At 38.4% G+C, this 16,330-nt stretch overlaps 2 protein-coding genes across 4 annotated transcripts in view; one reads left to right on the forward strand and one right to left on the reverse strand.

Annotated features, from left to right (window-relative positions):
- The window catches only part of LOC103216306 (histone H3.3A-like), an 85,316-nt gene that overhangs the window by 61,234 nt on the left and 7,752 nt on the right, over positions 1–16,330 (forward strand). The window contains exons 2-3 of one of the 2 annotated variants that reach the window (XM_073019191.1): positions 8,929–9,009; positions 14,651–14,752. The gene's annotated coding sequence lies outside the window, so the exon portion shown is untranslated. Of the gene's footprint in view, positions 1–6,361; positions 9,010–14,650; positions 14,753–16,330 lie in introns of those variants that run through there. The other variant, XM_073019192.1, reaches the window with a different exon arrangement.
- The window catches only part of LOC103216805 (cytochrome P450 2C3-like), a 42,638-nt gene that overhangs the window by 22,283 nt on the left and 4,025 nt on the right, over positions 1–16,330 (reverse strand). The gene's annotated exons all lie outside the window — the stretch shown is intronic.

Raw genomic sequence — 16,330 nt, forward strand, 5'->3', positions numbered from 1 at the left:
AATCCATCTCATCTTGGACTTTTTCTGGTTGGTAGGCTACTAATTATTGCCTCAATTTTGGAACCTGCTATTGGTCTATTCAAAGATTCAACTCCGGGGGTGCGCCCAAGATGGCCGAATAGGAACAGCTCCAGCCTCCAGCTCCCAGCATGAGCGACACAGAAGACGAGTGATTTCTGCATTTTCAACTGAGGTACCAGGTTCATCTCACTGGGGCATGTCGGACAGTTGGTGCTGGTCCGCAGGTGCAGCCCAACCAGTAAGAGCTGAAGCAGGGCAAGGCATCGCCTCCACTGGGAAGCACAAGGGGGAAAGTTTTTCCTTTTCCTAGCCAAAGGAAATTGAGACACACAACAGCTGGAAAATTGGGTAACTCCCACACTAATATTGCACATAACCAAGGCTCTTAGCAAATGGCACAGCAGGAGATTATATCCCACACCTGGTGCGGAGAGTCCCACACCCACAGAGCCTCCCTCAATGCTGGCACAGCAGTCTGAGATCTAACTGCAAGGTGCCGGTGAGTGGGTGAGGGGCGCTGCCATTGCTGACACTTAAGTAGGTAAACAAAGTGGCCTGTAAGCTCGAATTGCATGGAGCCCACCACAGCTCAAGGAGGCCGGCCTGCCTCTGTAGACTCCACCTCTGGGCACAGGGCATAGCTAAGCAAAAAGCAGCAGAAACCTCAGCAGAGGTAAAGGTCCCTGTCTGACAGTTTTGAAGATAGCAGTGGATCTCCCAGCACGGAGGTTGAGATCTGAGAACGGACAGACTGCCTGCTAAGGTGGGTCCCTGACTCCTTAGTAGACTAGCTGGGAGACATCCACCACGAGGTGCAGACTGAACCTCACACCTCACACAGCTGGGTACACCCTTGAAACGAACCTTCCAGAGCAAGAATCAGACAGCAACACTTGCTGTTCAGCAATATTCTATCTTCTGCAGCCTCTGTTGCTGATACCCAGGCAAACAGAGTCTGGAGTGGACCTCAAGCAAGCTCCAACAGACCTGCAGCTGAGGGTCCTGACTGTTAGAAGGAAAACTAACAAACAGAAAGGACAGTCACACCAAAACCCCATCATATGTCACCATCATCAAAGACCAAAGGCAGATAAAACCACAAAGATGGGGAAGAAGCAGTGAATAAAAGCTGGAAATTCAAACAATCAGAACACATCTCCTCCTCCAAAGGAATACAGCTCATCACTAGCAATGGAACAAAGCTGGATGGAGAATGACTTTGATGAGTTAAGAGAAGAAGGCTTCAGTCAATTAAACTTCTCAGAGCTAAAGGAGGAACTACATAACTAGTGCAACGAAACTAAAAACCTTAAAGAAAGATTTGACAAATGGCTAACTAGAATAGCCAATGTAGAGAAGTCCTTAAAAGAACTGATAGAGATGAAAATCACAATACGAGAACTATGTGACAAATGCACAAGCTTCAGTAACCGACTCGATCAACTGGAAGAAAGAGTGTCAGCGATACAAGATCAAATGAATGAAATGAAGTGAGAAGTGTAGGGAAAACAGTAAAAAGAAATGAACAAAGTCTCTAAGAAATATGGGATTATATGAAAAGACCAAACCTACATCTGATTGGTGTGCCTGAAAGTGACAGGGAAAATGGAACCAAGGTGGAAAACACTCTTCAGGATATCATCCAGGAGAACTTCCCCAACCTATTAAGGCAGGCCAACATTCAAATTCAGGAAATACAGAGAACACCACAAAGATACTACTCGAAAAGAGCAACTCCAAGACACATAATTGTCAGATTCACCAAAGTTGAAATGAAGGAAAAAATGTTAAGGGCAGCCAGAGAGAAAGGTCGGGTTACCCACAAAGGGAAGCCCATCATACTAACAGCAGATCTCTCAGCAAAAACTCTCCAAGCCAGAAGAGAGTAGGGGCCAATATTCAAAATTCTTAAAGAAAAGAATTTTCAACCCAGAATTTCATATCCAGCCAAACTAAGTTTCATAAGGGAAGGCAAAATAAAATCCTTTAGAGACAAGCAAATGCTTAGAGATTTTGTCACCAAGAAGCCTGCCCTACAAGAGATCCTGAAGGAAGCACTAAACATGGAAAGGAAAAACAGGTAACAGCCATTGCAAAAACATTTCAAAATGTAAAGTCCGTTGATGCTAGGAAGAAACTGCATCAATTAACGAACAAAATAACCAGCTAATATCATAATGACAGGATCAAGTTCACACTTAACAATATTAACCTTAAATGCAAATGGAATAAATGGTCCAATTAAAAGACACAGACTGGCAAATTGGATAGAGTCAAGACCCATCAGTTTGCTGTATTCAGGAGACCCATCTCACATGCAGAGACACACATAGCCTCAAAATAAAGGGATGGAGGAAGATCTACCAAGCAAATGGAAAACAAAAAAAAGCAGGGGTTGCAATACTAGTCTCTGATAAAACAGACTTTAAACCATCAAAGATCAAAAGAGACAAAGAAGGTCATTACATAATGGTAAAGGGATCAATCATCAGGAAGAGCTAACTATGCTAAATATATATGCACCCAATACAGGAGCACCCAGATTCATAAAGCATGTCCTTAGAGATTAACAAAGAGACTTAGACTCCCATGCAATAATAATGGGAAATTTTAACACCCCACTGTCAACATTAGACAGATTAACGAGACAGAAAGATAACAAGGATATCCAGGAATTGAACTCAACTCTGTACCAACCGGACCTAATAGGCATCTACAGAACTCTCCACCCCAAATCAACAGAATATACATTCTTCTCAGCACGACATTGCACTTATTCCAAAATTGACCACATAGTTGGAGGTAAAGCACTCCTCAGCAAATGTCAAAGAACAGAAATTATAACAGACTGTCTCTCAGACCACAGTGCAACCAAACTAGAACTCAGGACAAAGAAACCCAAACAAAACTGCTCAACTACATAGAAACTGAACAATCTGCTCCTGAGTGACTACTGGGTACATAACTAAATGAAGGCAGAAATAAAGATGTTCTTTGAAACAAATGAGAACAAAGATACAACATACCAGAAACTCTGGGACACATTTAAAGCAGTATGTAGAGGGAAATTTATAGAATAAATGCCCACAAGAGTAACCAGTGAAGACCTAAAATTGACACCCTAACATCACAATTAAAAGAACTAGAAAAGCAAGAGCAAACACATTCAAAAGCTAGCAGAAGGCAAGAAATAACTAAGATCAGAGCAGAACTGAAGGAGATAGAGATACAAACACCCTCCAAAAAAATCAATGAATCCAGGAGCTAGTTTTTTGAAAAGATCAAAAGAATTGATAGATCCCTAACAAGGCTAATAGAGATGAAAAGAGAAAAGAATCACATAGATGCAATAAAAAATGATAAAAAGGATATCACCACTGACCCCACAGAAATGCAAACTACCATCAGAGAATACTATAAACACCTCTATGCAAATAAACTAGAAAACCTAGAAGAAATGGATAATTTCCGGGACACTTACACTCTCCCAAGACTAAACCAGGAAGAAGTTGAATCCCTGAATAGACCAATAGCAGGCTCTGAAATTGAGGCAATAATTAATAGCCTACCAACCAAAAAAAGTCCAGGACCAGATGGATTCACAGCCGAATTCTACCATAGGTACTAGGAGGAGCTGGTACCATTCCTTCTGAAATTATTCCAATCAACAGAAAAAGAGGGAATCCTCCCTAACTCATTTTATGAGGCCAACATCATCCTGATACTAAAGCCTGGCAGAGATATAGCAAAAAAAGAGAATTTTAGACCAATATCCCTGATGAACATCAATGCAAACATCCTCAATAAAATACTGGCAAACCAAATTCAGCAGCACATCAAAAAGCTTATCCAACATGATCAAGTGGGTTTTCATCCATGGGATGCAAGGCTGGTTCAACATATGCAAATTAATAATGTAATCCAGCATATAAACAGAACCAAAGACAAAAACCACATGATTATCTCAATAGATGCAGAAAAGGCCTTTGACAAAATCAACAGCCCTTCATGCTAAAAACTCTCAACAAACTAGGTATTGATGGGACATATTTCAAAATAATAAGAGCTATTTATGACAAACCCACAGCCAATATCATACTGAATGGGCAAAAACTGGAAGCATTCCCTTTGAAAACTGGCACAAGACAGGGATGCCCTCTCTCACCTATTCAACATAGTGGTGGAAGTTCTGGCTAGGACAATCAGGCAAGAGAAAGAAATAAAGGGTATTCAGTTAAGGAAAGAAGAAGTCAAACTGTCCCTGTTTGCAGATGACATGATTGTATATTTAGAAAACCCCATCGTCTCAGCCCCAAATCTCCTTAAGCTGATAAACAACTTCAGCAAAGTCTAAGGATACAAAATCAATGTGCAAAAATCACAAGCATTCTTATACACCAATAACAGACAAACAGAGAGCCAAATCATGAATGAACTCCCATTCACAATAGCATCAAAGAGAATAAAACACCTAGGAATCCAACTTACAAGGGATATAAAAGACCTCTTCAAGGAGAACTACAAACCACTGCTCAACGAAATAAAAGAGGACACAAACAAATAGAAGAACATTCCATGCTCATGGATAGGAAGAATCAATATTGTGAAAATGGCCATACTGCCCAAGGTAGTTTATAGATTCAATGCCATCCCCATCAAGATACCACTGCCTTTCTTCACAGGATTGGGAAAAACTACTTTAAAGTTCATATGGAACCAACAAAGAGCTGGCTTTGCCAAGTCAATCCTAAGCAAAAGAAACAAAGCTGGAGGCATCATGCTACCTGACTTCAAACTATACTACAAGGCTACAGTAACCAAAACAGCATGGTACTGGTACCAAAACAGATACATAGAGCAATGGAACAGAACGGAGAAATAATACCACACAGCTACAACCATCTGATCTTTGACAAACCTGACACACAAAAGCAATGGGGAAAAGATTCCTTATTTAATAAGAATGCTTTTACACTGTTGGTGAAAGTGTAAATTAGTTTAACCATTGTGGAAGACAGTGTGGCGATTCCTAAAGGATCTAGAGCTAGAAATACCATTTGACCCAGTGATTCCATTACTGGGTATATAACCAAAGGATTATAAATAATGCTACTAGAAAGACACATGCAGCACTATTCACAATAGCAAAGACTTGGAACCAACCCAAATGTCAATGAATGATAGATTGGATTAAGAAAATATGGCACATATACATCATGGAATACTATGCAGCCATTAAAAAGGATGAGTTCATGTCCTTTGCAGGGACATGGATGAAGCAGGAAACCATCATCCAAATACTATCACAGTGAGCGTTAGGGCTTTAGTACATACATTTTGAGGAGACACACGATACTTCCTGGAGATCAGGATCAAGGAAGGAAGAGACTGGGGGTAGGACTGATCATTCATACGGATGTAGGAGGCACTAGGGATGACAGTGGGACCTGGAGTCAAAGGAAAGATCATGAACATCATGCTGAAAGCTTTAATGGATAAGGAATGACTGAGAGGTTGGTAAATTATAACAACCAAGAGTAGTATAGGGTGGTAAAAGTAAGTGGCATGAATGTCAAAAAGACAAGGGGGTTGCACATAGCGTCAGAGAAGTAATAGTTAGAAGGTGGTATTGGGAGCTCAGAAGATGATGTCAAACCCAAGGAATATAAAAGGATCAACATCCCCCACTTGAAAAAAATAAGTAGAAACCTCTTCCCATGGAAGAGCCAGGTCTCTGGAAAGGTAACTGATGAAGAGAACGTCCAGTAAAGAGGATATACATGTGGATGTAGAATAGTTCCTTAACCACTCAATTGATGTTCTATCTAGAGGGCACTGTGAAAAGTTTCTGGAGGGAGAGAGTCAGGGAACAAACAGTGCTGTTCCTGCAACATGAGGATGAGAACGCAGGAAAAGAGAAAGAAGCAGAAAAGCTTACATGATGGAAACACCACAGATAGGAATGTAGAGCTGGTACCTTAGGCTGGTGGACAAATTTTGACATGAATTGGTTTCAGTGTTTTCCAGGTAGATAGGAACAATAGAAAATAGGGAAGTGGGCCAGGAGCGGTGGCTCACGCCTGTAATCCCAGCACTTTGGGAGGCCAAGGTGGGCAAATCACAAGGTCAAGAGATCAAGACCATCCTGGCCAACATGTGAAACCCTGTATTTACTAAAAATACAAAAACTTAGCCAGGCGTGGAGGCACGCACCTGTAGTCCCAGCTACTCAGGAGGCTGAGGCAGGAGAATCACTTGAACCCAGGAGGTGGAGATTGCAGTGAGCCGAGATCGCACCAATGCACTCCAGCCTGGCGACAGAGGGAGACTCCATCTCAAACAAAAAAAAAAAAAGAAAGAAAGAAAAGAAAATAGGCAAGTGCTGCCTGGATTAACTGCATTCATGCTAGATGGTCCATAAAATAGGCTGAGAAGCAGAAACACAAAATATTTTTTAAAGAATTGAATATCCAATATTTTTAAAACATTCAAATAGTCAGCATGGGAAAAATAAGAATTTGGGGGTGGGGGGGTGGCATGTATGGATTTCTTACATTTGTTTTATATATTACTACTGTTTTTTTGAATTATACTAAGAAGGGAATTCCATCATCTTGGTAACACCAAAGCCTTTTTATAGGACTTAGTCCTTATACTTCCAAAAGCATTCTTTGGTGACTAGGAAAACCTCAACCTGTGTGGGAGAAGATGAAACAGTCAAATTGATAGCCCAGGCTCTGGGGAGAGGTCTATAGTTTGAGGACCCTGGTGGAGCTATATAGCTCTATATGGCTCAGGAAACACTCTCACGTAGAAAGTTAAAGAAAATTCAGAACACAAGGTTCAAATCTTTGAGACCTCATAGTCAAGCTCACACTTGGTAGGCAGGTTACAATTAAAAACAGTAAAAGAGGGAACTTGAGAAATGATCAAATTCTGTCTCAGATTCTGTCTATACCACACTCACAGATCCATTTAATTACATCCAAAGAGTTGACATTTTCAGCACCCAGGACTCATTGCATTATGTTTCCCCACTGATCTCAGGTTGTGAATGATTCTGTCTAGCAAGAAAACAGCACATCTTAGGCAACAATGATTTTGGCTTTATCTTTCTTTTTATGAAATACAAATACGACACTCAGAACATCTGAAATAAGCAAGGTTGATACACCAAGTTGATCTGATTCCAGCAACACTTAATAAACTTGGCATTTTTAGTCAGTCATACAGCCTGCATAGGAGAAAATGTACATCTTCCATTTAATTGTAATGTACTGGCAATAGCTAAGCAGCCTTGTGCTTTGTGAGCATTATTTAGGATGCAAGTGACAGAAACATATTTCAAACAAGCCTGAGTGAAAGTAGAAATTATAAGTCCATTTTGCTGGGAACAGCTTCAAGGCTTATGGAATCAAGACTGGAGGGGTGAAAACGCCAGGACTAAAAAATATTAACTCTTAAAACATCAGCTCGCTCGCTCTCTCCCTCTCAATTGCTCCATCTGCCTTTTTCTCTGAGTTGTTCTCTGATGAGTTTATTCCACAAAGCAGACAAGAATAACACCAGCAACTCTGGAGTCATCTCTCCTTCAGACAAGGTCAAAATAGCCCTACTTCTACTTCTACTTTGGAAAATTCTTGAAACAGACTCTGATTGACCATGCTTCTGTCATATGCTTTTCCCTTGAACTGTAACTTAAGGGGCCTAACCTGAGATATTTGTTCATCCCAAAAAGTGGATCTACGGGACCATGGTTAATAGTCCCACCAGATTACATGGAAGGAAGGAGGAGTTCTTAAAGGAACCATAAAACTAGTTATCCTAGTACACTAGAGAGAGATCACTATGGCCATCCTCAAAAACATTCAGAATCTGAGGGCTCCAATTTGTTAGCATGTAAACACAAGAAAATATTAAGTCTCTTTTCCGTGTAAGACTCAGTAGTAAGTCCTGGAGAAATAACCATGTAGAAGACAGAAATAATTCCTGTTCTAGACTGGGAACAGTGGCTCATGCCTATAGTCCCAGCATTTTAAGGGTAAAATTTAATAAACAAAATTTTCTCCATCCCATTACACCCATGGTTGACTCATCCAAGATCCAGTTCTCATGTCCTCCAAGGTAGACCTCTGTGCCCTCTTTGGGGTACCCTACATGTATGCTGAAGTATTTCTCAGCATCCAACAATTACTTATTTTTGAGACATTTGTCATTGAAAATCTCAAAAGACATACAAAAATAGACGAAATTGTATACTGAATTCCCATGTATCTACTGCCCATTTCAACAATTATTACCTAATCCTGTTTTATCATTACTCCTCTTCAATCTCAAAAGCTACATTTTTTTTCATAAATAGCTTTAGCATATGTATCTTTAAAAAACAAGGACTCCAAAACAAACATATTCTCCAATTACACTTAAAAGTTTACAATAATTGCCTTTTATCAACAAATATCTACCATTGACATTTTCATCCATCATCTAAGTCATACATGTTTTCTTGCTACTATTTGTTCCAGTTAAGCTCACACATTGTGACTAGTTGATAAGTCTTTTGTATATCTTTTAATCTATGAATTCCCTCATTACCTTCTTTTTCCCTTGCAATTTCTTATTTTAAAAAACTGAGTTGTTGGTTCTTTTGAATATTTCACAGCCTGGATTTTGCTAATTGCAGTATGGTTTACATGTTCTTCTGTTCCCCTGAATTTCCTGTAAATTGATCTAGAGGCTAATTTAGTCACACTCTTGCTTGATCTTTTTTTTTTTTTAATCAAGATTTTGTTAGGTTGTGTAATGTTGTTCTGTTAGGAGGCACATAATGTCTGGTTATGATCAATGACTAGATCCATTAATTTATTGCTTTTTTAAAGAAAAACTTGTCTGCATTTCTTTAAACAGGGTCTACTCTGTGCCACTTCCAAAACAATAAAATTGAAGCCAGGCTCTCTGGGGAAGCCACTGCCACCTTATATTGTCCAGGTAGGAGATCATAGTAATGATTATGACAGCTATTATTAAGTGAGCTATTGGAGTGGTTTATCTAAATTTCTAACATAAAGACAGGCAACAAGGAAAGTACAACATTCTCTAAATGCACCCCAGGGATAATCTCACATTACTGCTTTTATTTCCCCCTCAATATCCTTTTGGAATACAGAGCCCAGACACAAGAATGAGGGAAAGAGATGCTGACAATTTTGCAGAATATCCCTTTAATGTAGTGCAAGTTTCAAACATGGAGAAAGCAAAGAAAAAAAATATTTGCTATTAGAAAGATATGTGCAAAATAAAGGCAACTATTTTGAATGCACCATAATAAGCGTTCTGGACTTGAACTAAAAATACACTAAAGTGGGAAGTCTAAGCCACGAGTCAGCTGCTCAGGTGTTGATTATTATAAACACTGTAGTGTGATTCCCAAATGATGTAGGTGAATCCACAGTATGGGCATAGGTAGCAATATTAAGATGGTAGGGCAAATGCTGTGTCTAGGATTTTATTACATAAAAGCAGGCTCAAATTAGCAGCTGTTATAAAACTACCATTATTCATTTTAAGATAGTGTTTTGCTTTCACACCTGTCTTGCCTTTTTTTAACATTGGTCAAAATAGTAAGTTCTCCATCTGAATGAAACAAATATCAGTACTTACTTTAACTATTGTATCATTCTGAAACCGACCCAATTTTGTTAAAGATAATGTTTACTGTAGAGTTCTATTTTTCGTTTTTTGCTTGCCTATCCAGTTTTACTACATATTATTTAACAGGGTGTGGAAGTTAACCTAATACATTGAGGTCTACATGTTTGTTTTTTCCAATAATCATGAATAGGTACTACATTATATTAAGTGTGTTTTCTGATCCTGTTAAAAAGGTAAAACAGTTTTTCTCTATTAATATGTTAGAGTTAATTAAAAATATTTTCAAATGTTAAATTTTCGTTGCATTTCTTTCTTCTTTTTATTTTCTTGGATTGAATTTCATAATTTTTATTTGTTTGGGCCTTTGCATTTAGAGACATGAATAAAATGAGCATGTAATTTTCCTCTCAAAAAATAAGAAAAAATTAAAATGTTCCTTGCTTACTAAAGTATAAACAAAAATGAAATAAAAAAAAATGTTTCTTAGGATTTTCTTAGAAAAAAAACTTCCCACAAAATCAACAAACCTTATAACTAAGAAAAACAAATGAGAAAAATACACAAAGAAATAAAATTAGGTGGCTCACGCCTGTAATCCCAACACTTTGGGAGGCCGAGGTGGGCGGATCACAAGGTCAGGAGATCGAGACCTTCCGGGCTAACACGGTGAAACCCCGACTCTACTAAAAATACAAAAAAAATTAGCCGGGCGTCGTGGCGGGCGCCTGTACTCGGGAGGCTGAGGCAAGAGAATGGCCTGAACCCGGGAGGCAGAGCTTGCAGTGAGCCAAGATCTCGCCACTGCACTCCAGCCTGGGCAACAGAGTGACACTCAGTCTCAAAAAAAAAAAAAAAAAAAAAAAAAAAGAAATAAAATCAGAAGTGAAAGAGGAGACACTCCGACTCATGCCACAGAAATGTGAAGAATCCCTATAGAATCCCTACGAATAATTGTATGTCAACAAAACCAGGTGTGGTGGCATAGGCCTGTAATCCCAGCACTTTCGGAGGCCAAGGCCGGTGGATCACTTGAGGTCAAGAGTTCAAGACCATCCTGGCCAACATGGTGAAACCCCGTCTCTACAAAAATACAAAAATTAGCCAGGCATGATGGCAGGTGCCTTTGATCTCAGCTACTCAGGAGGCTGAGGCAGGAGCATCGCTTGAACTCGGCAGGCGGTTACAGGGAGCCAAGATCATGCCACTGCACTCCAGCCTGGGTGACAAGAGCAAAACGCCGTCTCAAAAAAAAGAAAAGAAAAAAAAATTATATGTCAACAAAATGGACAACTTAGAAAAAACAGATAAAGTCCTAAAAACATACAACCTACCAGGACTGAATCATAAAAAATTAAAAAGTCTCAACACTCCAATAACTAATAAGGAGATTAATTTAGTAATCAAAAGCCTTCCAACAAAGAAAAGCCCAGCACCAAATGCCTTCACAGATGCATTCTACCAGAATGAGGGACAAAGATGACATAATAATCTCAAAAGACACACACAGCAAAAGCATTCCACAAGATTCAATACCCTTTGATGATAAAAATTCTCAAGAAATTGGGTAGAGAAGGAATTTACCTCGACACAATAAAGGCCGAATATAAAAAGCACACAGTTAACATCATACTCAATGGTCAAAAACTGAAAGCTTTTTCTCTCATATCTGGAACAAGGAAATGATGCACATTCTCACCACTTCTATCCGGCATAGTATTATAATTCCTACCCAGAGTAAGTAGAAAAGAAAAGGAAAATAAAAGTATTCAAATCAGAAAGGAAGAAGATTATCTCTGTTTGCACATTACATGATCTGATAGATGTGCAGAAAATTATATATCTTCATATGATACGTAGAAAATTCTAAAGATTAACCAAAAAAATTAGGATAAACAAATTTAACAAAGTTTCAGGATACAAGATCAATACACAAAACTCAGTTGTGTTTCTATACACTACAATAAATTATCAAAAAGGAAATTAGGAAAAAATCTTGGCTGGGCAAGGTGGCTCATGCCTGTAATCCCAGCACTTTGGGACGCCAAGGCAGGTAGATCACTTGAGGCCAGGAGTTCCAGACCAGTCTGGCCAACATGGCAAAACCCCATCTCTACTAAAAATACAAAAATTAGCCAGGCATGGTGGCACATGACTGTAATCCAAGCTACTCAGGAGGCTGAGACAGGAGAATCGCTTGAATGCGGGAGGCGCAGGTTGTAGCGAGCAGAGATCGCACCACTGCACTCCATCCTGGGCGACAGAGCAAGATCTGTCTCAAAAAAAAAAAAAAGTCTAACTCATAGATCCGGAAAGTGAATTGGTGGTTGCCAGGACCTGGTGGAGAGGAGAAAACAGGAAGGTATTCACCAAGGGGTACAAAATTTCAGCTACACAGACAGTAACTGCTAGAGATCTACTGTATAGCATAATGCCAACAGTTAACAACACTGTATTACATACTTAAAATCTTGCTAAGGAGATATCTTATGTTAAGTGTTCTTATTACCAAAATAATAATAATAATAAGTCAGAGGGTGGGAGGAAACTTTTGAAGATGATGAATAGGTTTATGGCACAGATTGTGGTGACAGTTCCATGGTTGTTTACTTACCTTCAAACTCATTAAGTTGTACACATTAAATATGTATAGCTTTCTGCATGTCAACTGTACCTCACTAGAGGTTTTTTTCTTAAATTCAGGTGAGAAAGGAGAAGAGGACCCACACAAAGGGGGAAGATGAAAGAGATATTTTTTAATTTGTCAAAATGAAGTATCATAACTTCATTCCTTACACTCCCCATCCAAAACACACACATACACACACACACACACACACACACACACACACACACTTCCCACAAAGAAAAAGCCAGGCCCAAATGGCTTTGTGGTGAATTCTATCCAACATTTAAGGAAGCATTAACATTAATCTTTCACAAACTCCCCAAAAACATGTAACACCAGGATTTTGGAGGCTGTGACTCAAAATGGGGTCATAGTATGAGCCAGGATCATCCTGATACCAAAACCAAAGACATCACAAGAAAAGAAAACCATCAATTAATATTTCTTATGACTATAGGTGCCAAAAAACTCAACAAAATACCAGCCAACCTAACAAGGAACATACAAATGATTATATACCATAACCAAATGGGACTATTCCAGAAATACAAAGTTGGTTCAAACTATAAAAACCAATTAATATACCGTAAAACAAAGTACACAAATCACATGATCATCTCAACAGACACAGAAAAATCACTGACAAAATCTAACACCAACACCTATTTATGGTAACAACCCTCAACAAACTAGCAATGAAAGGGAACTTTCTCAACCTGACAAAGGACATACAGAAACCCCACAGCTCACATCAGACTCAACAGTAAAAAACTGAAAGTGCTCCCACTAGGATCAAGACTTACAAGAATATTCACTCTTTCCACTTCTATTCAACATAGAGGTTCTATCCAAAGCAATTAGGCAAGAAAAAGAAATGGCATCCCAATTGGAAAAGAAGAAGTAAAACTATCTCTATTCAACATGACATGACTGTGTATACAGAAAATCCTAAGGAATACACACACACTATTAGAGCTAATAATTGAGGTCATCAAAGTTGCAGGAAATAAGTTCAATATACAAAAAATTATTTTAATAGTATTTCTATATAGTGTCAATAAACAATCAAAAACTAAAATAGAACAATTCCATTGAAAATAAAATTTTTTAAATCTCATTTAAAAATGTATTCTCTAGATAATTCATCTAATTTACTAGACTTAGTACTAAATGCCACTTTTTTCCCCTAAAGTCTAAAGTTCATCATCAAAGTATAAAGATGTACTATCCCTGAAAACCCTCTGACCCTCAGGGCTGGTAGTTTCTATAGAAAAGTTTCAAAGTATTCAGCAAGGATAATAAATTCAAAATGAGTATGAATATTGCTTTCCAAGGTGACAACTTAGAAGGTTGTAGCCCTCAAAATTGAGCTAGCATCTCAGTGTACTTTTTAACTCCTGTCACATTATTTCATGGTCATGCCTTCCATTTCAGGTCAATAAAGAAGCTACTCGGCTGAAATAATTCATTATTTTCTTTCTTTTTTTTTTTTTTGAAACAGAGTTTTGCTCTTGTTGCCCAGGCTGGAGTGCAATGGCACAATCTCGGCCTCCCGGGTTCAAGCAATTCTCCTGCCTCAGCCTCCTGAGTAGCTGGGATTATAGGTATGCGCCACCATGCCCAGCTAATTTTGTATTTTTAGTAGAGATGGGGTTTCTCCATGTTGGTCAAGCTCGTCTCAAACTTCTGACCTCAGGTGATCTGCCCACTTCAGCCTGCCAAAGTGCTGGGATTAGAGGCGTGAGCCACTGCACCCGGCCAATAACTCATAATTTTCAAACTGTATTTTATTTATTCCTAACCTGCCCTCTAATTCTTAATAGGAAAAAATAACACCATCTCCTAGACTGTTATAAAACTGCCATATCTGTTTTTAAATTTTCATGTTCCTTATATTTCTTTTCTTATACATAAGATAGCTAATTAAGTTCCTTGCTTGAAAGGCCTTTCTGAGATGCTGGCTTTCTTAAAACTTTGTACTAACCAGGCAATGGAGCCCTTACCTGTATCGTCTTATTTCATCCTTATAATAAAGCTGTGTAATAGGTGCATTTTTAAATCTCTGATTTTCTAGATAAGGAAACTGAGGTTCAGAGAAGTATTCAAGGTTCTCAGAGTCAGAAGGTTTCAAAGAGTGGACACGCAAACCCAAATATTTCCAGCTCTGGCACCCTCACACTGATGACTGAACCACACTGCCTCTTAGGTTGCCCAGTATCTAGGTATGCCAACCGAGCACTTTCCTGGCATCTTAAATGGGGGTAGAAAGGCTTAAGTTTAGATCTTGTGGTGTTTTAGGAAGAGCACAAATGGTTTATAAGGAAAATTCCTTTAGTGATTATCTAATTTCAGATTGTGGATGAAAACTCAAATATCCTGCCTCCAGGAGAAGAAGGAAAAACTGCAATCCGCATAAAACTAAACCAACCTGCTTCTCTGTACTGTCCACACACAGTAAGAAAATTTTATTTTTTCCCAAATACTTTCATTGTTGCTACTAATCATAGTGCCATTACTGTTGAGCACTTTATGATTTGCCAAATACTTTTGTCCCAACTTTTAATTTTGCAAAGTTTTGAGTCTCCAAAAATGTTAAATAGTGGCACAGTGAACACCTACCTGTACCTCTCTCACCTATATTCACTTCTTATTAAGATTTTGCCTCATTTACTTTATATTTGTACATTTTTGATGAGGCATTTGGGAGTAAGTGCAGACATTATGACACTTTGTCCTTAAATATTTCAGCAGCATTCTCCTAGGAATAAGGACTTTCTTCTTTATCAATACCATCAAATCTATGAAAATTAAAAATAATTCTTTAATACTATCTAATATCTAGCCAATACTTAGTCTTTCTCAATTGTACTCAAATGTGTTCTACAGCTTTTGTAAATCCAGAATTCAATCAAGGTTCATGCATTTATTTGGTTCTCATATCTCTTTAGTTGTTTTTATCTATAACTGTCCCACCACCACGTTTTTCATGACATGGACATTTTGAAGAGCAGAGGACTGTTGTGTTAAAAAATGCCTCACTTTCTAGGCTTACCTATTTTGTTTCCTTATAACGAGATCCAGGATAAACATCTTTCTCAAGAATATTATGCAGATTATGTATATTTTTTATTTGCTTATAGTGGAGAAACATTAGGTTGTCTCATTTTGGGTGCTGATAATTTTGATCTTTTGATTAAGGAGGTGAGTGCCATTTCTCTCCATTACAAAGGTACATTTTCCTCTTTGTAATTAGTAATAATCTATTGTGTAACAATTTGAGACTCTGTAAATATCCTATTCTCCAATTAACTTTCACCCAATCATTTTAGCATCCATAGATGATTCTTTTCTTTTCGGAAACAATTATTAAAATAGAGAGTGGCTGGGCACAGTGGCTCATGCCTGTAATCTCAGCACTTTGGGAAGCCAAGATGGACCAATCACTTGAGCCCAGGGGTTCAAGACTAGCCTGGGCAACATGGCAAAATGCTGTCTCTACAAAAAAATATACAAAAATTATCCAGGCATAGTGGTGTGCACCTGTAGTCCCAGCTACTCAGGAGGTGAGGTGGGAGGATAAACTGAGCAAAGGACGTCAAGGGTGTAATGAGCTGGGTGTGATGGTACAACTGTGCTCCAGCCTGGGCAACAGAGCAATATCCTGTCTCAAAAACAAATAAATAAAATGGGGGGTGCAGAATGGTGATTTTCAAACAGCTATTTCTTATACATTAATTAGGTGGCATTATTCATAAAGATGAGCAGTCCATTTTATCTATAAAGGGGGGCTTTAATTAATTTTAAAATATTTATTTAGCCTTTCCTGATAATAAAACTCACTTGTGTTCAATATAGACAACTTTCAAAAATATAGAAAAGACCAAAGAAAAGCGTATTAACTCATAATGCCACCATTCTTAGCCACTATTAACATTTGATGTGTATATATCCTTCATTCTTTTTCTATTTATATGTTTTTGTTTGTTTTTGTTTGTTTGTTTTGAGAAGGAGTCTTGCTCTGTCGCCCAGGCT

This window comes from Chlorocebus sabaeus, chromosome 9 (assembly GCF_047675955.1).
Source record: "Chlorocebus sabaeus isolate Y175 chromosome 9, mChlSab1.0.hap1, whole genome shotgun sequence".
NCBI classification, from domain to species: Eukaryota; Metazoa; Chordata; class Mammalia; order Primates; family Cercopithecidae; genus Chlorocebus; species Chlorocebus sabaeus.